Below are 23,536 nucleotides of genomic sequence, written 5' to 3'. Positions count from 1 at the left end.
GGAAGTGTTTTGTTCCACAATATTTTCAACGGGACATGGCGCAAAAGCTTCAAGCATTGAAACAAGGACGCAAATCTGTGGAGGATTATTATAAGGAGATGGACACATTGATGGATCAACTTGAACTCGATGAGGACATGGAGGCTCTCATGGCGCGGATTCTTAATGGGTTAAACACAGAGATTGCAGACAAGACTGATTTACAGCCTTATTCTAATATTGAGGAGTTGTTGCACATTGCAATTAAGATCGAGAGGCAAATCCAACGAAGGTCTCAACGGTATTCTTCTAAAACTTTTCCCAATTCTACTTCTACATGGAAAATGGATAGTAAGAACATTGATTATAAGCATAGAAATCAAGAGATTAATGAGAAGCCTCAAGCTAAATTTGAGAAAGGGGAGAGTTCTAGAACAGGGAAAGAAAAAGTAGAAAAGTCTAATGTTCGAAATAGAGATTTAAAGTGTTGGAGATGTCAAGGGGTAGGACACTATAGTAGAGATTGCCCAAATGCAAGAATTATGACCATAAAGGAGGGAGAAATTGTTACGGATGACGAGGCACATGACGACATAAATGAGGAAACTAATGAGAGTGCGGAGTTTAGTGAAGAGGACCCTACACATATATCTTTGATTACTCGACGAGCTCTAAACACCCACATTAAGAAGGACAGCCTAGACCAAAGGGAGAACTTGTTTCAAACTCGGTGTCTTGTTCAATCTGTACCTTGTAGTGTTGTAATTGATAACGGTAGTTGCACCAGTGTTGGCTTTCGGGTCACTAGGCGGGTAGGGTTAGTCGACGGGTCAGTGTGGTTTGGCTAGGCGGTTTGATACAGGGGGGCGATTTGGTCCGACTGTCGGTTCAATCCAGCGGTCAGCTCCTTCCTCCCCACGACTTTCCTCCTCTTCTTCAGCTTCTTTGACACTTGCCAACATTCCTTCTTCCCTCTTCTTTGACCCTTGACCGTCCAACTTTATTACTATTACTAGCAACGGTCATTCCTTGCAAGCTTACAACCTCGTTGGTATTTTCTCCTGTGGGTTGCCTCGACTCCAATAAAGCACTAAAGGTTTTTCTCCCTTCCTTCAAACCCCCTCCCTCAGGTTTAAACATCTTGGTTCCTTGCTAGTTAAGAGAAAATTGGGGTAGGTCCCTTTATGCCTTTTTATTATTTTTATTTTTATCTTTTTATTTACCCAAAATGTTGGTAACAGTTTATTTTCCTCAGTTGTACGAGTTATTGCACCGCGATGTCTGGTTCATGTTATTCAAGCTCCCTCTATAAATTATGAAATTTGTGTGGTCATTTGGAGCAAGAAACAAGCAACGATCCTCCAATCACAAATAATAAGCGTTTAGTTTTTTTGTTTGATACTTTCAAATTTCTTCCAAATTCGAAAGTTATAGTAAGCCATTTAATCTCAAATTTGTTCCTGCACATATTAAACAAGATTTCCCACCACTTTGGTGAGGTCAAGTGCTTAAAGTGTCCCAAACCTATTCCACCAAATTTGACCTTGAAATGCAATCTGAGCTACAAGAAAATTTGTTTTTCCCACCTGTGACAAATGGTTTTTGGTACAAGTAAAGTCTTTTTTAAGAAATATATATATATATATATATATATATATATATATATAATATAAGAAATGCAATATTCCATTTTCTTGATAGATAATGTTAAATTACATTTTTAGATTTTGGATTTTATGAATGATAATTCTATATTTTAAAAATTAGATTTAAATACTTTAGGAGTTTAAAAATCACATTATTCCATTAATGGTTCATTTTTAAAGAGTTTGATTTGTGATGATGCAAATGTAACTCTCAAGTCCCAACTAGATATTAAATATTTAATTTTTTCGTTAAAGTTGAATTTTAGAGATCAAATTTAAAGATGAGGTAGAGGAGAGAAAATTGTTTAAAAAATCTCTAGAACTAAAAAAATATATAAAAGAAAAAGAGAGGAAGAACCAAAGACGGCCATGTGTTTATTATTGGTTCGAGCTATGTATTAGCTTCATCAGGAGAAATGTGTAGCCAACTTGTTCTGACCCATACTTCACACCCAACCTAGTCCAAGGTCTGTGACCCGAGCTGATCGTCGACCTGAATCAGTTCAACTACGCCACTCCTAGTGCACCATGCATCGCACGATAGGCATGAGTACGCTACTTAGGCGTGTGTGTAACCATACGTGTTTGACATTCGTTTGTTAGCTTTTTGTCCCAATTTTGATATTAACCCTAATTTTACTTGAATTATGGCCTATCAGAAAAATTTCAACAATTTTGGAGCTCCTAACACGCGAAAAAGCTAGCTAGTTTCATCCAAGTAAGTAGCCACTCAGACATTTTCAAGCATTACTTGTAGGGATTGTTAGGACAAGCTAGCATGCAAGGATTACCAATCTTAGATAGCTAGAATATGCATGTTTAGAAACTTAGTGAGAATATCTACTGAAACCACACCACACCTAAATGGTGATGAAAGTTGTCTATTTATAATCATTTACAGAACCAAATAAATTACAAAGATATGTAAAGACCAATAAATGGGAAGAGTAATAAATGTATACTAGATATTTGCCTATAATAAAAGGTCAAATATGGTACCTATAAACTATAATGGAATAAAATGTCAAATATGATAAATATGATAAACCATAATTCAAGACTAAATATCCTTAACACCCCGCAAGCTAAGCGTCGAATTTGAATGAACGTGAAAGAGAGGTCGAAAAATATTTTTTTTGAAGATGTCAGCAACTTGTAGATTGAAAGGTACATATTGTGTGCAAAGTTTGCCAGCGATAATAAGTTTCCAAAGGAAATGATAATCTAATTCAACATGTTTCGCTCGCTTGTGAGATACATGATTAGAGCTAAAAAAAATAGCACTTTTGTTGTCACATAAGAGTAAGGGCGGCTGTGAAATAGGGACCTTGAAATCAAGCAAAAGATGTTTAACCCAAAGAAGTTTAACAACAGTCATGGCAAGAGCATGATACTCAGATTCATAGTTGATGCGTGAGATAGTAGGTTAATTTTTGACACTCCAAGAAACGAGATTGTTACCAAGATAAATAGAATAGCATGATGTAGAACGACGAGTATCGGGACAACCAGCCCAGTTAGCATCCGAATAAGTCACTAGTGCACTAGGAACAGTGGATGGACGAAAGGTAAGAGCAAAGTGGAGTGTTCCCTTAACATAGAGAAGAATACGTTTGACAGCAAGAAAGTGATCTACAGTAGGGTCATGCAAAAATTGACTGACAGAATTGGCAGCATAGACAATATCTAGATGCGTAATGGTTAATTTCTGAAGGTCACCAACAAGAGATAGATAGAGAGTAGGATTAGAGAAAGGAGAACCATCAGCAGTCAGGTGCTGAGAAACAACCATGGGAGTGTGGACTGGTTTGCTATCGAGCAACTGAGCACGAGTAAGAATATCTCAAACATATTTTAACTGACCAATAAAAAGACTATTAGGAGTGGGTGAAGCTTCAAGACCAAGAAAGTAATGAAGAGAACCCAAATCCTTGGTAGCAAACTCAAAATGAAGCTTGCGAGTAAAGCTGTCAAGAAGAGATGAGTTGTTGCAAGTAACAATAATGTCATCAACATAAAGGAGCAGATAAATAAGATTAGATCGCTAATGAAAGACAAAAAAAGACGTGTCATCGCAACTACCAGAACAACTAAGTGTGAGAAAAAATGAGCTAAAACGCTGAAACCAAACGCGAGGAACTTGCTTTAAGCCATGGAGGGTTTTCTTTAATAAACAGATATGATTGGAAAATCGAGGATCAATATACCCAGGAGGTTGTTCCATATGAACATGTTTAATAAGAGTGTCATTAAGGAAAGTATTCTTAACTTCAAGTTGCTGAAGAGATCATTTATTTGTGACAATAAAAAAAATGCACAACAAAGATATTAGTAGCTTTGACAACTGGACTGCAAGTGTCAGTGTAGTAAAAAAGAGGAACCTGAGTATAACCTTTGACAACAAGATGAGCCTTGAACCGCTTGATGGATCCATGAGGTAAATAATTAATGTGAAACACCCATTAGAACCCACGATGTTGGTGTTGGCAGGGTGAGAAACCAAAGTTCAAGTGTCATTTTGCTGTAAAACTCGAATTTTTTCATCCATAGCAACAATCAAAGCAAGATTCTTAGCCGCAGATTTGAATTCTGTTGGCTTAGTGAATGCAAAAAGAGCATAAAGAAGTCCAAATGAGCCCAAAATACTAAGATTTGTTGGATGGCGAGTTTTGAAGATACCAGTTTTAGCTTGTGTGATCATAGGATGAGAGCCCAAAGAAGAAGAGGAATCAACAGTAGGTTCAATAGAGGGCGGATCAGAAGTCGAGGGTGGCAAACAGGAACCTGCAAAAGAAGTATTAACTTGCACAGACTCATCCACAAGGTCAGAACAAATGTCACACAGAGATGAGCTGGATCGAGGAATGTGCTGTGAAAAAGTGGTAGGGGATGAATCAATATGGTAAAAATGTGGTTCCCATAAATTTGAATTATGAAGAGAGGAAAGATGTTGAGCCTGGGAGCTACGGACAATAGGAAAGTGAGTTTCATCAAGTTGAGCATGGTGAGTGATGTATAGCTTAGTGGTGGTGAGATCAAGACAACGAAACCCTTTATGAGAGGGATTATAACCCAAGAAAATGCAAGAAATGCTGCGGGAAAAAGTTAACCCAAGAAAATGCAAGAAATGTTGCGGGGAAAAAGTTTGTTAGGCATATAATCACGCAAACAAGGATAAACACGACAACTAAAGGGATGAAAATTTTCATAATATGGAGAGTAGCTGTATAGGAGTTCAAAGGGTGACTTACCTCCAAGTAGTGGAGTAGATAATCAGTTAATAATATAAGCTGCAGTGTTAAAGGCATCAACCCAGAAACAAGAAGAAATAAAAATGAGAGAGAGAGAGAGGCTTAAAAAAGACGTGGTATATCTCTGTACAAGCTATTACCTCTGTAAAACCTAAATAAGAAAATCTATTCCAACGTCATGTTGTTGTGTCCTCCACGGCATGTTGCTGTGTCCTCCACAGACTCCATGTGGCTCAAGATAACGAAACCCTTTATGAGAGGGACTATAACCCAAGAAAATGCAAGAAATGCTGCGGGAAAAAGTTAACCCAAGAAAATGCAAGAAATTCTGCGGGGAAAAAGTTTGTTAGGCATATAATCACGCAAACAAGGATAAACACGACAACCAAAGGGATGAAAATTGTCATAATATGGAGAGTAGTTGTATAGGAGTTCAAAGGGTGACTTACCTCCAAGAAGTGGAGTAGGTAATCGGTTAATAATATAAGTTGCAGTGTTAAAGGCATCAACCCAACAAGAAGAAATAAAAAATGAGAGAGAGAGAGGCTTAAAAAAGACGTGGTATATCTCTGTACAAGCTATTACCTCTGTAAAACCTAAATAAGGAAACCTATCCCAACGTCATGTTGCTGTGTCCTCTACGGCATGTTGCTGTGTCCTCCACAGACTCCATGTGGCTCAAGATAACGAAACCCTTTATGAGAGGGACTATAACCCAAGAAAATGCAAGAAATACTGCGGGAAAAAGTTAACCCAAGAAAATGCAAGAAATGCTGCGGGAAAAAGTTAACCCAAGAAAATGCAAGAAATGTTGTAGGGAAAAAGTTTGTTAGGCATATAATCACGCAAACAAGGATAAACACGACAACCAAAGGGATGAAAATTGTCATAATATGGAGAGTAGTTGTATAGGAGTTCAAAGGGTGACTTATCTTCAAGAAGTGGAGTAGGTAATCGGTTAATAATATAAGTTGCAGTGTTAAAGGCATCAACCCAGAAATAAGAAGAAATAAAAATGAGAGAGAGAGAGAGGCTTAAAAAAGACGGTATATCTTTGTACAAGCTATTACCTCTGTAAAACCTAAATAAGGAAACCTATATCCCAGGAAACCTATATCCCAACGGCATGTTCCTGTGTCCTCCTCCACAGACTCTATGTGGCTCACCTCCTCCCACTAGGTTGTCCATCCTCTAGTACCTGCAGTTCGAGGCAGTGTGGAGGAGTGAGCAAGCCTATCCGGGATGAACCCCACGACGATGTGTGTATTTTTGCGTATTTTCTTCTACTTGAACCAGAACCTAAGACCAAATATGTTATTAAGTTGATGCTCTAACCACTTGAGCTATTCAACTTAACTTATGATAAAATCGACTCCTCTACAATGATATACCACTGGTGGATTAAACCTGGCTCTGATACCCCTTGTTGTCTTTTGACAATTGCTGATACCCTTGTTGTCTTTTGACAATTGGTAAGAGGAAAGCAAGGAGAAGAAATGTGTTGGAAGAAGCTTAAAAAGAACAGAGAGAGAACTTGGATTTGATTTGGGTTAAAAAAGGTGATTTTCTTTCTCATAGGATTCACTACAAAATCTATGTCACTTCCCTCCAAATGGCCGCCTAACAAATTGGTAATCATTTAGAGGTGTTTGTCAAAGGGTCAAACTAAAATATTCAATTAACTGAGTAAAAGCTAAATAAAAAAACCTCATACTTTTATCTAACAAAAGATGGAGTGAAAGAGAAGGGTCGAGCTAGTTTAGTCAATGATGTTTTCTCAAAGCACGACCATTTTGAGCAGGTGTATATGGACAAGAGAGTTGATGGTGAATTCCAGAAGTACGTAAGTGAGTTTTGAAACTATTGCTAGTAAATTTGGCACCTCTATCGCTTTGAAAAACATTGTTACGAGAAAAATGTTGATTTTTCACAAATGTTTGAAATTGAAGAACCATATCAAAGAAACATATTTAAATTTTAAAGGACAAAACCAAGTGAATAGAAGAAAATTATCAATAAAAATAACATAGTAAAGAAAACCCGAATTGGATTTGAAGGGGGAAGGACCCCAAAGTTCACAATGAATAAGATCTAACACATGAGATGAACTACGTTCATTGTGGGAATAAAGCAATCGATGACTTTTTGCTAGCTGACAGGTACTACATAGTGATGGAGAAGGCAATAAAGATGTAAGAGAAAAATAACATTTTTTTATCTAAAAAAGAAATAACATAATAATTCACATCACCTAGGCGAGCATGCCATAAATCATATGAAGCACCGAAAAATTTGTTTATAAGGACAGAAATAAAGGCAGAGTTGCTGTGCTCTAGCACATATAGCTCTCCATCTCTTTTACCGGTTGCCACCACCCTTCCTGTTTGACGATTTTAGATAGAAAGAAGATTATTAGTAAATAACGGAGAGAAGAAAATTAGACGTTAATTTACTAATTGAATGACGATTTTTAGTGAAATGAGGTACAACCAAGACATCTAATAAGTGAATATTTGGAACAGGATAAAGAGTACCGGTGTGGGTAATGGGTAGGGATGCACCGTTTCCTACAATCACAGACTCCTTACCCATATAATTTTTATACTGATCCAAAATAGATAAGTTGGCCTTCATATGGGCCAAAGCCCCAGTGTCCAAAAACTAATCAGCAGTCTCGGGTCCAGTAATAGAACAAAACGTGTTGAAGGCTTCAGTAAGGCGAGCATGAGCAGAATCAGGTCAAATGTGCCGTTGGTGGCAGGAATCAGCATAATGGCCCTCAGTGCGACATATTTGGCAGCGAGGTAGTCGTCGACCCTAACCTGAGTGGATTCGTCCTCGGTTGGAAGAGTTGTTGTGAGAATGAGAACGACATCGCTAGTTGCTAAAGGAAGTAGGGTGACTTCCATGGGTGCGACCACGATTAGTGGCTATGAATGTCGTATGAGTGGAGTTAGAGGACTCAAGAAACCACTAGAACAACTCAAAACCTTCAGCTTTAGAGACTAAATCTGCAAAATAGGGGAGAAGGGTGAAAGCCACCTGAGCAGTAGAAAAAGTTGCAAAATCGGTGTCAAGTCCACGAAGGAACCAATGCACTTTATCAATGTCTTCGACAGGTCTGGCAATAGCATGAAATTAGTCACAGATTGTTTTGAAGATATAGGCATACTCAACAGCAGGTTTGGTGCCGCGTTTCATCAGTTGCAAGTCATCTTTGAATCTCAGTTCATGGGATTCCGAATGATGGCTGAACGTAGTCTCCAACGCAAGCCAAACGTCACGTGTAGTGGAGAGACCAACGATGACAACAATGGCTTCCTCTGTGAGAGAGGAGAGCATGAGGAATAGAAGCGATTGATCGGCTGCTTTCCACGACAAATATTTGGTGTTGAGTGTGAAGATGTTTCTGGTTCAAAGCAAGGTGGTGAAACCATAGTTCCATCAACATATCCCAGCATGTCTTGACTCTTAAGAATGGGTAGAAGTTGGCTTTTCCAAAGAAGATAATTGGATGATGAAAGCTTGATATGGATTAAAGTGTTGAAAGGAAGAAGATGAGAAGAGGATTTAGAAGCTATAGAGAAGAAAGAATAGGGTTGTTAAATCAAAGGGGCTTTCATACCAATGATAATATTTACTAAAACCACCACACCTAAAAGGTGGTGAAAGTTGTATATTTATAATCATTATAGAATCAAATAATTTACAAAGATATGGAAAGAATGGAAAATGTAATAAATGTATACAAAATATTTGCCTATAATGAAAGGTCAAATATGATACCTATGTAAGCCGCAATGGAAGGCAAATATCTAGATATTTGTCTATAATAAAAGGTCAAATATGGTACTTTAGATGAAACATATAGATGTACCAAGAAATCATACAGATGTACCTTTCATTTTCTAAGAGAATTATAAAAAATTGGGACGGTTGAGTTAGTATATTGCAGCACACAAAGATCGAGCCGCTGATGTGATGACCAAACCTGGATGTCTTCTTGAAGCTGATAGCTTTATTAGGGGTCTATTCTGAATTTGATGTGAACTGAGGTTTAAGTCAATCCGTTTAAAGGAGGAAATGTTTGTTTACTTATACTAAATAAAATCCCACAATGTGTGGAACTCTTTTTTAAGAACACGACATTAACTTTTACAAGTTAGTTAGTAGGAGATTCCTTATTTATTGTTTCTTTATGTTTTGGTGTATATGGCTAATAGCGAGGTATTTTCCAATTCAATAACAAAGCATTTTTTTCCTTCCAAAACTTAGCTATTATTTCTTTTATTTCATCCAAGACTACACACAAGACATGAAATTGATTATACGAAGTACTTGTGGCCAAAATGGATACTGTGAGAATGATCATTGCTTTTGTAGCCCAAAAAAGTTGGAAACTCTATTCGTTAGATGTCAAATCAGCTTTTTCTATATGGCGAGATAAAAGAAGATATTTTTGTTGAACAACCAAAAGACTAGGAGAAAAAGGGAAGTGAGGAGATGTGTACAAACACCAAAAGGTTCTCTAGAGATTAAAACAAGAACCTAGAACCTGGTTTAGTCGAATAAAATCCTACTCCATAATGAAAAGATTGGAAAGAACAACAAGCACCTAGAACTTGGTTTAGTGGAATAGAATCCTACTTCATCAAGGAAAGATTCGACAGCAGTTCTAGTGAGCAGACACTCTTCATCAAGAGGAAAGAAGGAAAAATTCTTATGGTAAGCATTTATGTTCATGATCTTTTATTTATTGGAGATGATGAAAAATTATTGAAGTTTCAACGTTCTATGAAGAAAGAGTTTGATATGACTGACTTAGGTTAGATAAGATTTTTCCTTGGATTCGAGGTAATACAAAGATTAAATAGTATTTTTATATGCCAAAAAAAGTATGCGGCTGAAGTTTTAAATCAATTTAGAATAGAAAATTACAATTCTGTTTGTGATCCTATTGTTCCAGGATTGAAAATTTGCAATAATGAAAACGGTGCAAAAATAGATGTAAATTTGTATAAACAAATAGTGAGAATTCTAATGTATCTCACAACTAATTGTGTTGATCTCATGTTTGTTGTAAGTTTGATTAGTCGTTTTATGGCATGTTTAACACAACAACATTTTGTAATTGCTAAAAAAGTTTTAAGGTAAAGTAGATTATAGTGTATTTTATAGAAAGGGAGGAGTTAGTGATTTAATTGGATTTGATAGTGACTATGTCGGAGACATGGAAGATAGTAAGAGTACTTCAAGCCATGTGTTTATGATTAGTGGATGAGTAATAGCTTGGTCTTCTCGTAAGCAGCCTATAGTCACCTTATCAACCATAGAAGTTGAGTTTGTTGTTGTTAGTGCCGGTAAATGTCAAGCTGTTTGGATGAGGATGATACTCAAAGAGATTGATCACTCTCAAATAGAAGGAACAAAGCTAATGTGTGATAATACTTCAACTATTAAACTATCTAAAAATCCAGTTCTACATGGATGTTCCAAACACATAAAAGTAAGATTTCACATTCTTAGAGATCTTACCGAAGAAGAACGGTTAATTTATTATTTTGTGGTACACAAAATCAACTTTGATTGGTTGATAAAGCCTCTCAAATTAGAATCATTTCAAAGTTGTTTGAATGGAATATTTTTAGCTATTTAGTGTAACTAATACTCATAAATAATACTCAATCATTCTTCTATCAAAACCTTATAGATATTAGAATCATTTCCTATTTTATCTTTTAGTATTTGATATTTCTTAGTTTTATCTTTTAATTTGGGTCACCAAATCTTCTCTCTTCCTCTTTGTATTTATTGTAAACAAATATTCTTTCCCAATTTTTACTTCCAAATCTTCCCCATTTCTTTTTATCTCTCTTTCTATTTTTGCTTTGTCTTTTATTAGGTTTACATATATTCCTAATCTTTCCTTTTTATATCTGTACTTTTCTTTTTTTTTCTTCTAATTCTGTTAATCATTTAATTATGTTCATAGATATTATTTACCTATTTTTAATTTTTTATTTGGCCTAAGATATAAATTTACTGTTCTAACATGATTTACTAGAATTCATATAAAATTATTGACATTTAATTTCTAATTCAAAATTAAACAATTGCAACAATTTAAAAAATATCTGAGATATAATCGACTGAGATTTAATATATACCTTAACAAACTGACAGATCTCTTTTCACATTTTTTGTTTTTTTTTTTTTGTTCGTGGGTGGGCGGAAGAGGGATAATTGGGAGAAGGGATAATTGGAGGAAGGGACAAGGGTTAGGGTAGAGAGTTGGGAAGAGTTTTTTTTTTTTTTCAAACCTATTTTTTTTTTAATTATTTTTATTTATTTATTTGAGCTATTATATCATATACCTTTAAAATAAACTTTTGTCTCGGAAAATGTTTAATTTTGAAATAATTCGGGTCCTTATTCTAAGAGTTAAAGTCTTGAAGTACAACTAAGAAAAAATTCTTAACAAGTACGCCCTAATTTACATTAATAATAAATATTTCTTTGCATATATAAATATTGCATAAGTATCTTGTTACTTAGTGTTCACAAAACCCTTGATTTCTTATAAACTGTCTTAAGGGGTATTTTTGTACTTTTTCTCTTGGTTCACCTTCTAAAGTTGTCCTAATCTCTTAAAATCTTGCATACTTATCCTTAATATCATAAATGAGTTTCATATAATTTTCTACGGTATTTTGAGTCTACTAGGATCTTGAAAACATATTAGAAATTTCATAAAGGTCTTTTGGTCATTTACCACCCCAAATCTTGGTTTAATTCTTCAACATATTCTAATGGTCTTGTAACTTTGTGTAATCCCTTAAAACCATGGCATAAGGCTCCTCATCAAATTTCATGTCATTTAGAGGTCAGTTTGGTCATAAGCTAGTAGTACATAATTATAGGGGCATTTTAGTCATTTTACACCTACACTTAGTTTAGCCCATTTTCATAACCTAATAGTCATCAAATTTCATGCATAACATTGTCATGTCAGCATTCTCCTAAAATTTCATGAGAACATAATTCATTTACTAGGTTTGTGGCTCATGCCCTTCATTGAAATCAATAAATAGACACTAAGGTTGGAAAACTTTAAATACGTAACAAAACCTTAATTTCAACTTTCTCACTTTGAGACTTGCTTCCTTTCACCAACTAGATTAATATTTAATCAATTTCTTGCATTACATTATCCTCTTAGTTCTTTTTTTTTTTTTTTTAATCCTTACCGCTTAAGTCCTGATGTGTCTGAAGATCCGAGTGACACTAATGTTGGTGAGCAAGAAGTGACTCAATCAAGTGAACTCGATGAAAAGGAAATAGCACCTCAACAACTTATACAATCAGAAAAACTCCTAAAGCCAAATCCAAAGTATGTCAATCCAACTAATATAGAAGAAGAATTAAAAAGGCAGATACATATGAAGAAGCATCACACAATATGACTTGACAGCAGGCAATGGAGGAAGAAATTATAGCCTTGGAGCAAAATCAAACATGAGAGCTAGTGCCAAGACTAGGAGATGTCAAATCCATCTTTTGCAAGTGGATTTACAAAATAAAGTGTATCCTGGATGAATCAATCGTGAGATACAAGGCTTGAACTATAGCTACAAGGTTCTTTCAACAATATGGACTAGACTATGATGAAATGTTTAGTCTAGTGGCGAATATCACTATTGTATATGTTTCTCTAGCACTTGTGATACATAAATATTAGAAATTATGACAGATGGATTTGAAGAATGTTGTCTTGCATGAATAGTTGGACCAGGAGATCTACATGAATCAACCAAATGGATTTAAAAATGAAGTTGGAGTCATTAGTTAGTACATGCAAAGTCCAAAGAAGTCTCATTTGAATGCAGTTCTACACATCTTGAGATATGACAAATGTACAATCAATTATGATCATTTGTACAAAAGAAGCGGAGATTGCAAGCTAGCTAAATACCATGATGCTGACTATTCAGAATATCACAATACCCAAAGATCAAGCACTAGGTATCTGTTCAAGCTCGGTTCGAGAAAAATTTCTTGGTGTAACAAAAGACAACCAATAGTATCATTGTCAACTAAAGAAGCAAAGTACAAAGTGGCTGGATCTGCTCAAGAAAGTACATAGTTGAAACTCTTCACAGAAGATTAACGTCAGAAAATTGACTATCAAATACCACTTCAATGCTAAACCAATTTGCAATTCGCGTAGTAGAATATCTAGTGTTTCATGCTACAACAAAGCATGTGGAAGCGCACTGCCATTTCATTAGAGAAAAAGTACTAAAGGAAGAAATCGAGATGTAGTAGATTAAGACAGATGACCAAGTGACAGACTTGTTTACAAAAGAACTGAACACTAGCAAACATGAGAGTCTTCACTGTCAGCTCAACATGGTGCAGCGAATAAGAACTAGTGCTGAAGGAGTGTTAGAATATCATTAGTAGCCCAATAATTATATGAGTTCATTGTATATTTATTTTTAAAAAATGATTAAGGTATTTTAAGAATAAAGGTTATTTAGGTATTTTAAGTAAAAAAAAATATGTAAAGAAAATGATTTAGATATTTTATGAATAAATGGTTAGATACTTAAAAATAGATGGTTTAGTCTCTATTGTAAATACTCTCCACTTTAGTTACGTTTTCATCTTAAGAAATTTAGAGCACTGCAGTAGTTTATACAAAGTCTCTTGTAATTTATTCTTGATTGGTCTTGATAAAGGATGTGAGTGTTTCCCAAAAAGAGTTGTGTGAGTGTTTCTCAAAAAGTGTTCTGTGAGTGTTTCTCAAAAAGTGTTCTGTGAGTGTTTCTCAAAAAGAGTTGTGTTCAACAATTTGATATAAGAGCCTTTTGTGGGAAACACTCACACTCTTTGTAAGATCAAACAAGAGGAAATTACAAGAGACTATAGAAATTACTCCTGCTCTATATTTCTTACGATGAAAACCTAGTTACGGTGGAGGGAATTATTAATAGCATTGGCTACCCAATATATTTCTAAAATATCAAAATCTTTTTTTATAAAATAGTCATGTATCTTTATTCTTTAAATATCTAAATCACTGTACTAAAATATATCTTTATTTCTAAAATATCTAAATCATTTTTTTAAAATAAATACGCAGTGAATTTATATAATTATTGGTTTTGACCTTATTCATCTCGTGATAATATTTTCTGATAGAATTTATGAGTTTGAAGAGGTCAAAGCGAAGTCAATAAATGTTTCCAAGTCCGAACACAAACAACGATTGTTCTTTTCAAATGAGCTTCATAGATTTGCACAAAAACATAGCTTTTTAGAAGGGAATAACCTTTAAAAACCCACTATTTTATGTTCTATGCGTTTTTTACTCTTTTAGGTTCCATCCATCATACTTGTTATTTTTTATTTAGAAATTATTAATTAATTATATCAAATTCTCCTAGGTTTATAATATTGTTTTCCCATAAAGTTTCTAAATAAATAAACTAATGATCAACATATATATCTTAGTCTCAAAGTTATAGTTTAATTTTTAAGTCTCGTACTAATAAAAATTATTATTCTTCATTAATTAACGATTACGAGATTTTTTTTTCTTCATCCTTTCAATAAATGAAGGGACGGTTTTAACGACCATTTTAATTTTTTTTTAACTAAATATATAATTTATAAATCACTCTTTTATTATTATTATTACAAAAAGCAAAAAGAAAGTTTGAAAAGTAAAGTTATAGATAAAAATAATGATATTCAAATAGTTTTGAATTCTTTAAGAGATTCTATGTAAAAAGAAAAGTGTTCCATTAAAAATGAAAAGCACAATGAATGGAAGGGCAGAGTTTGAAATTATATATACATTTATTTATGTTTATGTTGAGGTGGTGGGAAGTTTTGACTTTGTTTATAGCCAACAAATATGGTAATATGGTATTGATTGCTTCTATGTGTGAAAATGAAATGATTTGGGTCTACAAAAAGAATATATCAGATATGCTCACTCCTCCATTCATATTACCAAAAGAAAAGGTTTGATGGGGAATAAGATTATAAACCCCACAAGGGCTTTTCTAAAAAAGATGCTTCCAAATTCAACGTCGAGTAGTCGCATTGGTAAAGACTTTATCTTTTGGTTCGGAATAAATGGAGAAGCATGCATCAATCAAAGTGCCCCAATTTGCTCGTGTCCATTTTCTTATCTTCACCCTTTCTCGCTTCCATATTCCACACTTTCAAATCTTATTTTTATTTTTGGAATTCCGACCACAATTCAAATATTTTCTTAAGAAATAGAGAAATGATGCGAAAAACAAACACAAAACTAAAATTCAAATCGTTAAGAATCGTTTCCTTGAAGAGTAAAATGTTTTCTTACGTGTCAATTCGATGTACATCAAATTCTCTCATAAGAAGCATAATTGTTTTATACCGTTTATGACTTTATGAATATACAAAATGCATGAGATCTCACATGTAATAAAATTATTTCATTATTAGGATGAAGCAGAGAAGAGCTTTTCATACGTAAATAGCATCTTTTTCTAGCATGTATAGTGTCATATTCATGCTTTGTTCAGGGCATATTGCATTTGGTCACATGTCCATGTCATGCTAAATTATTTTATATTATTTCATGTTGTATTATTTTATTTATTATATTTTTTATGAGCATGACCCTTCAGAAAAAGCATATCTATTCATACTTAGCATCAAAATATACAATAAGGAGACTGAGTAGTCATCAAACCTTTCCCGGACCAAGTGTTATAATATCTCTTGCTCACATCCTTTCAACGCAATTGACATTCAAAATGCTTTCTTTCAAATTATTTTCAACTAATTTTCTTGCTCACATTTTGTAAAACATTTTCTCTCGAAACCTGACTCAAGGCTCAACCATACGTCAAAATTATCTGCAAAGTACGATTTTTACACGAATGACTTGTTCACTAGGTTAGAACAAGTGTTGCACAATCGTTGTCTTATTGCAAATAAAATGTGAATGTGACAAATGGTGTTAGAACTCAGTTAGCTCATTACCCCATTGAGACGGAAACAATGTCGACCATAACGTCGATACTTAAATAGCAAGTCGATTGACTTACCTTGATGGAAGAAGGAATGTTCTTCAAAAAAAAATAAAAAATAAAAAATGCTCAACATGGTGCTTTTCTTAGAACCAAACTATGGAACTAAATGAAAAGGTTTGTCATATAGACACTATAAACACCCAACTGGATAGGTTCCTGATCAAAGAATTGATACTTAGGGATGACTCCCTAAAAGAAAGAGTCACCTAATCGAGTAGCTCAAAACATGGAAGTAACTCTGAGAGCTTTGTTGCACATATGGAGGAACATGTCAAAGAGCTAGATATTTCACAGAAGACCATGCAGAAGTAGTTCAATGAGTTGGCTGAAGACGGCAGAATAATTTGATGCCATCAAGGGAGAGATGACCGAGATAAACACCCAAGCGAGTTTGACCATTCGAATTGTAGACAATCAGACCTCGAGCCAAACTCATGTTGGGCTCAATGAGTTGAGAATCTCGAAACCCAAAGTCCTTAAGGGGAATTGGGAAGGCAAAGAACTCGAAAATTTATATTTGATGTAGAATAATACTTGAAAACCACATGAACTTGTTTTGAGAACCTGAACGTTACACTAGCCACAATGCATCATGTGGATGATGCAAAACTCTGGTGACCCTCAAAGGTGAATGATATCCAAAGTGGTTCATACATTATCAATTCATGGGAAGACCTCGAGAAAAAGTGGAGGACTCAGTTATTCCTTCCTAGCGAGACAAAAATCATGAGAACTAAGATATACGAAGAAATAAGAGATTATGTGAAGTAGTTCTCAACATTAATGCGGGATATAAAGGATATGTCAAAGAAAGACAAAATATTTTGTTTTTTCAAGGGATTGCAATCATGGGCGAGAACAAAATTATATGAATCGAAGGTACACGATCTTATTGCTGTATTTACCCCATAAACCACCATAAAAAGACTCCTGAACTTTAGTGGTGAAGCAACCTTTCAAAGGCATCACCCCAAAACACCAAGAATAGACCTTTCAAGCCTTTTGATCAAAGGAACGACGTTACAAATAAATAAATAAATAAATGGAAGAGTTGAGAGACTAGACCACCTCAGAATACGAATGTGTGTGTTGGCCTCATATAGGGGGCATTACTCCAAAGAAACTATAATGAATGCTTTTACAATGTCTCCTTTGTAAAGGCCCCCACAAGATCCCTCAATGCCCTCTGCTTTCAATGTCCTTCAAGCCTCAATACAAGGGGTGGTGACCCATAAGCCGAACCAACAGTAGAGAAAGAAGAAAACCACGACTCTCTAAGAATGGAAGCATTGAAATTTCTATCAGCCATACAGAGAAGATTGATCTAAAAGAAGTATCTGAGAAAGGGTTGATGTTTGTCGATGCAATAATCAACTCTCGCTCGAGCAAGAGCACTATGGTAGACTCAGGTACAACTCACTACTACATCTCTGACTAAGAAGTTGTAGACTCGAACTCAAAGTAGAAAGGGAATTTGGCAAAATGAAAGCAGTTTAACCCTGAGACCCTACCCATCGTAGGATTCTCCAAAAGAGTCTCTTTAAAGCAAGGGACTTAGTTGGGAGAACTGGATCTAGTTGTAGTTCGTATAGACAACTTTGACATAGTGTTGGGAGTGAATTTCCTTTTTGAACATAAAGTCATCCAAATGCCACTAGTAATATGCATCGTGATTATTAATTACAATCTTACCATAATCCCCGCAAGTATCAAACATACAATACATGAGTGAGATCTATCTTTTAAAAACGTAACATGACCTTAGACTCCTAGTTTCGGGTAGGATTGGATGCATAGTACTTCTCCATACACAATCCACGTACGCGTACATGGGCCCACCAAACGAGCTCGTATACGTACCTCTTGGGCCTGGCTTGGTAGGGTAGAACGCATTGCACATCACCAGACACATTAGAAAAGAAAAGTCTGCATGATATTATGGCTAACATAAATATTGAACAAACGCGTCTGTACTAACATAACATAATAAGGAAGTATCCTAATGCACATGATATAAATACATTCATGAGGTCCCATGATTTTCATTCATAACATAACATAACATTTATTTCATTTTCTTTCTGGTTTCCTCCATAACGTATATCATATATGCAGCATGTATACATGACAAACATCAAGTAATCCATCACATAACTTTACATGTAAGACATAACATTTCATACATGACATTTCAGTTCATTCGTAATATAGTGTATCAAATTTAACATGCATACATGTCATACATCACATGACAATACAAAGAACATATAAGCAACACATAATATAAGTTGTATACATTTAATATGGTACATGCAGAAGCCACGGAGCATGAACTATCATACACCAATCAATTAGCTAACTCGAGCAGTAATGTTACTTACCTAGTTGGCCTTGGTCAAAGTTACTAATTACTCGGTAGTTACTTTTAAACTATGTTTCCAATGCTTAGTTCTCACCTATAACTAACATGACACATACAGAAAATATTAATATTTTAGCTTAATTAAACATTGAGATTATGTCGGACATAAGTCCTAAAACTAACTAAACTTGGTAAATAGAAGTCTTATTCACCTCAAATGCCTTAAATAAGATTTAAAAAAATGGCTTCGTGAGTGTCGGAAACCTACGAAATGATATATTATTTGTATACCGAACCGCCTAAGTCGAGCAGTCAAGTTGTCAAGCCGTCAAGCCTAGAAGAAGTAAACTACAAAGCCGATTCTAGAAGAGCCGTGGTTGGGAGCGGTCACGTGCCAAGCGCGTGGGAGTCAAGGAAAAATGTGTGGGTTATCGGGTGTTGGACCGAAATGGATGGGTTGAACGCATGTTAGGCATCGACCGCGAGTTTGTGGGTTGGGCCGAATCGAGTATCGAGCCGGTATGGACTATACTCGAGTCCGTACCTTTTACCCATGGATATCTTCTTCTTGACCCGACTCGAAATCAACTTTCTCTCTCTTGCGAATTTTTTTCTGATGAGATTTTCGGTGATACAATCTTCACTTGATTCCTTTATCGACAACGAAAATAAGCACTACTGTGAATTAAGGTTTCACCCACCATGTCGGATTCGTCTTCGAAGAGGGGAGGACGATGTTGTCAATTGAGATCGCCGATGAGTTCTCTCTCTATCTCTCTCTCTCGGATGCAGCGGTAATATTCAGAAAGGGAGCTAGAACGCGTTGTGGGATTGAAGGCGTGCAAATGAAGATATAATACAGGTCGTGGGGTGGTTATTTGTGCAAAAATAATGCCTCGCTGGAAATCGCAAGATTTTTGGTGAAATTAAATTTTTATTTTTTTTATAAATCGAATCGTTACATCGTAGCTCTAGGCTCTACTTTCCAGTCGAGCAAAGTTAGATGTGTAATACTTCTTTAGACATGAACTCACCAAGCGGGCTCATATACATACCCTTTGGGCTTAACGGTCAGGCTAGCGCACACTCATATTGTCGAACACCATAGAGGAAAAGGGGTCTACATAATATCATGGTGAACATAAATGTTGTAAGATATGCGTCCGTTCATAACGAGGAAATATCTCGATTCATATGTTTTACAAAATGCATGAGGTCCCCATAGCATTAAATTATGACATATACTATATGATGCAACTCATTACCTCTGTTCTTTTTGTGACATAGCGCCTCAATCAGACGTACATACGTAGTACTTGTCATATCTTTTGTGATTAACATACATAACTTAATGTCTCATAGGCATAGAGTGAACATGTTAACATATTTTACATGTCGTGATATAGGGAGCTTCATACATCATAGATTGATATTACAACATGGCTTCATCCCATAGCATAATCATATCGTAGTATAATTTATAACCTAGCATAATTCTGTATCATGACTTAGCTAATATCTTAACATAAACATAACAGCACACATCAAACAGTTATAAAACATGACACGTGTAGGGGCCACAAGGCACGCATCTGTCATATAGCAAATAAGTCATCCAACCAAGCCAACAGTGAACCACTTACTTAGTTGACCTAAGTTGGAGTCACTACCCTCGATTGATGCGAGCTTAAATCTAATTCCACCTAAAACCCACCATCATAATTTAGAATCCTATTATTGAAATTGCCTCGCCTTATTTGCATAAAATAATCTAAACTTATTTCTAAGCAATTTAAATTACCTAAAAAGCAGTCCTACTAACCATAAATGCCTCCAATAATGTTAAAAATGACTTCAATAATAGAAAATGATAGGAAATGATCCAAGCATATCAAACCTAAGTCGAATTAGCGGGAAAGCTAAGTTGGAGCCCTCATAAAAGGTATTCTCAGACAGGCTCCGAATTGCCTAAATGGGATGAAACGGAGCAACTTTTGTGACTCGGTAAACTAAGAGACCTACCTTTTGAGTTGGAGTCTCGATCTAATCGGTGTGAAGTTGTTACAATTCTCCCTCCATGTTTATACATATAATCCCTTTCATTCTTTTATAAAAATACTTCCTAACTAGGCTTCTTCGTTCCCATTAAACTATTATTTATGTACACAAAGTACAATACTCTACTATTTATTGATCTAGTAGAACACACATTTAAAAATTTAAACAATTTAATAGAGCCCCAATGATTGATTAAAACAAAGTGATCAAGACTCTTTAATGGAATCTCAAAATGCACTGTCTAAAGTACAAAACCTTTTTTCCATGTGCCCAATCTGGCTTCTACTTGAACTCCCCTCCAATACTACAAATGAATATTCTACACCATACATATATATATGTTTGGCTCAATATGTACTACCATTTAACAACATAATCTCCCATGTAAAAACAAAGAATTAGGAGGGGTATATGAATAAACTGAAACAACATCTGAACGAGAGCATTCATGAAGATCAAAGGTTTAGAAGAATTGAAAGTTATCATCTTTAAGCATGTTTTACTTCAAGATATATGTGAGAAAACAAAATATGTTGGAAGAACTTGTGTTGATAAGTGAGGATAGTTTCCACTCTTAGAAATGAGTATCGTAACCATGCTATAGAGGAATGTCGAGACCATCTGATTTTGAATCCTGGACATCAGTCGTTAGAACTAATAAAAGATATTATGCCATAGGCTTAGTATCTTACTTCTAATAAGTCAATTTCTAGCATAGAAGAGAGAACTTTAGGAGAAGATAATGGATGGCTATTAAAATTAGAACATATGCAAAATTACAAGTAGTACTACTTGAAATAGAACGTATATCACATACAAACAAGAATATAAAACAATGGCCAAAATACACACATAGGGCCAATAAATTGTGTTTTTTCTTAACACTACCTAAACTTTATTCCTCAACAACACTCGATTTTTTAAGATAATTTAGTTCTTTTATTCGTTTTTCATTCTTTTCGCTTAAAAATTAAGTACAATTTTAAATTTTAAAGTCGAGTATTTTAATGGATTAAAACATATAATCAGATCCCGTTCTTTTATTTCGATATTTTTAAATTAAAAAAATTAATGTTGCATTAGTTTTCACCCTTATTATTATTTTTTTTTTAAGATGTAAAAGAAAGATAATTAACTTATAGTCTCACTTAAATAGTTAAACTAAAAAATATTATCCAAGGTGCATTGCAAAAATAAAATAATAGATTATTATTTAATTGATTGTTCTTGTTCAACTCTATTTCACATTTATTTATAAATTGATATAAATTATGATATATACGACAGAGTAAGGTGTCCATAAATATATATTTTTCGACGACTTGACCTATGATGATGATTAAATTCAATTTTAAATTTTGTAATTAAATTATAAAACATCATCAAGAGCATTAATTTAAAAAATGTTTTTTTGTTTTATTAAGTGCAAAAAAAAATGATTAAAAATATTACTTTAAATGTTTTCAAGGACTTAAATTATCACCAAATTCATTTCAGATTTAAACGTAACATAAAAAAATAATAAATAAAATAGTCTAATTGAAAATATAAAAAGCAATCTTTGGTATCAAAGTCTAAAAGAAATGCAATTGTCTCGTTCTAATTTAAGTGCAGAAATTCAACTATCTACGATGAGTTCAGTAAATAGAAGCCTTGCATTTACCTGAAAGAAAGAGCGAAACCTTGTTAATTCTTTTCATAAACGTAGAAAAATATTTAGTACTATATAATTAAAAAAATTAAATTAAATCAAACGGAGCTCAACGATATGTTTTTTTATTTATATAAAAATAAATAAGCATAATCTTAAAAGAAAAAAAAAAAGAAATAAAATTTACTATTAATTAAAAGGAATGACGTTGAATAGAATATGAAATGAGGGGATTCATACATACACATAGCATTAACAATGTCAAATTGTGACACCCATTTGTGTATTGGAAAAGCCACAATGAATAGTGTGAGCACTCAAGTGCATAATTTTGATGCTTCAATGTCCTATCATTTAAGCCCCTCAAATATCGTCAATTTGGGTATAGGTCATATTCCGATGGTTAAAAAATTATTCAATTCCATCAAATTTTACTCATAACAATAGCTAGCGTTGTTTGTACAAAAGGAAAAAAAAAAAACTTGCTTAAGCATATGGGTAATATTCGATGATGAACAAAAATGCCAAATAGAAGATTTTTCAAGATAGGGACAACCAAAAACAAAAATCACTCTCAAATTCCGCTCTATACAATTACCCTAGAATAATACTGTAAAATTATGAATCCCAATTAGAGAACTGGATAATGTTACGAGAGAAATTGAACTATTAGCAAACATAAGAAAATAAAATGTCAAATGAAAAATAATAATACATGATCGAATCAAACCAATATAAAATGAATCCGATCACCAAACATAAGAGAAAAACAAGAATTTGTGTCGAAACCCAAATTCACATCATAAGGTATGTGCCCTAATTCTCGAAGGACCCATCTCCTTTTTTTTTTCCTCTTTAACCTAATTTGAATAATATTTTTTTTTCCAATCTCGAGAAGGTAAGATCTTCTCCATACCTAAACTTTTGCAAACCTCAAATAATCTAGGTTTACTTGAGCATCGAAGGTAATGTGAGAAACAACACATTGGTATGTAGGATTCTTGTGAAATCCTACATCGGTTGTGGGAGGAGAACAGAACATCATTTATTAGGGTGTGGAAACCTCTTCCTAGTAGACACGTTTTGAAAAAAATCCTTGAGAGTAAGTCCGAAAGAGAAAGTTCAAGGAGGAAAATATCTGATAACGACTTGGACCCTTATAATTTTCTTGCATGGTAAGTCACATTCTTTCCCCTCAAACAAATTTTAGAACCGGTACTTTGTCCAAATTTTAACAATGACAATACTAATACCAATCTCAAAAGTTGACGACTCGATCTTTCATGAATCAAAGGTAGTATCAAGTTCCAAGAGAAAAGAAAATGAATAAATAAAGTTGGAAAACAAATTACCTAAAATTCTAAAATTCTAAAATTCGAAAACCCTCGAATGGACCCCACAAGAAGATGGCTCAAATGTCAATAAATAAAGCCACCCATGGAAGCCCTTAACCATCATTCCCCCAAAACAAAAAAAAAAAAAAAAAAAAAAAAAAA

The sequence above is a fragment of the Cucurbita maxima genome, unplaced genomic scaffold (genome assembly GCF_002738345.1).
Source record: "Cucurbita maxima cultivar Rimu unplaced genomic scaffold, Cmax_1.0 Cma_Scf00011, whole genome shotgun sequence".
NCBI classification, from domain to species: Eukaryota; Viridiplantae; Streptophyta; class Magnoliopsida; order Cucurbitales; family Cucurbitaceae; genus Cucurbita; species Cucurbita maxima.
The sequence above is the reverse complement of the archived record's forward strand: the minus strand, read 5'-3'. Positions refer to the sequence as shown.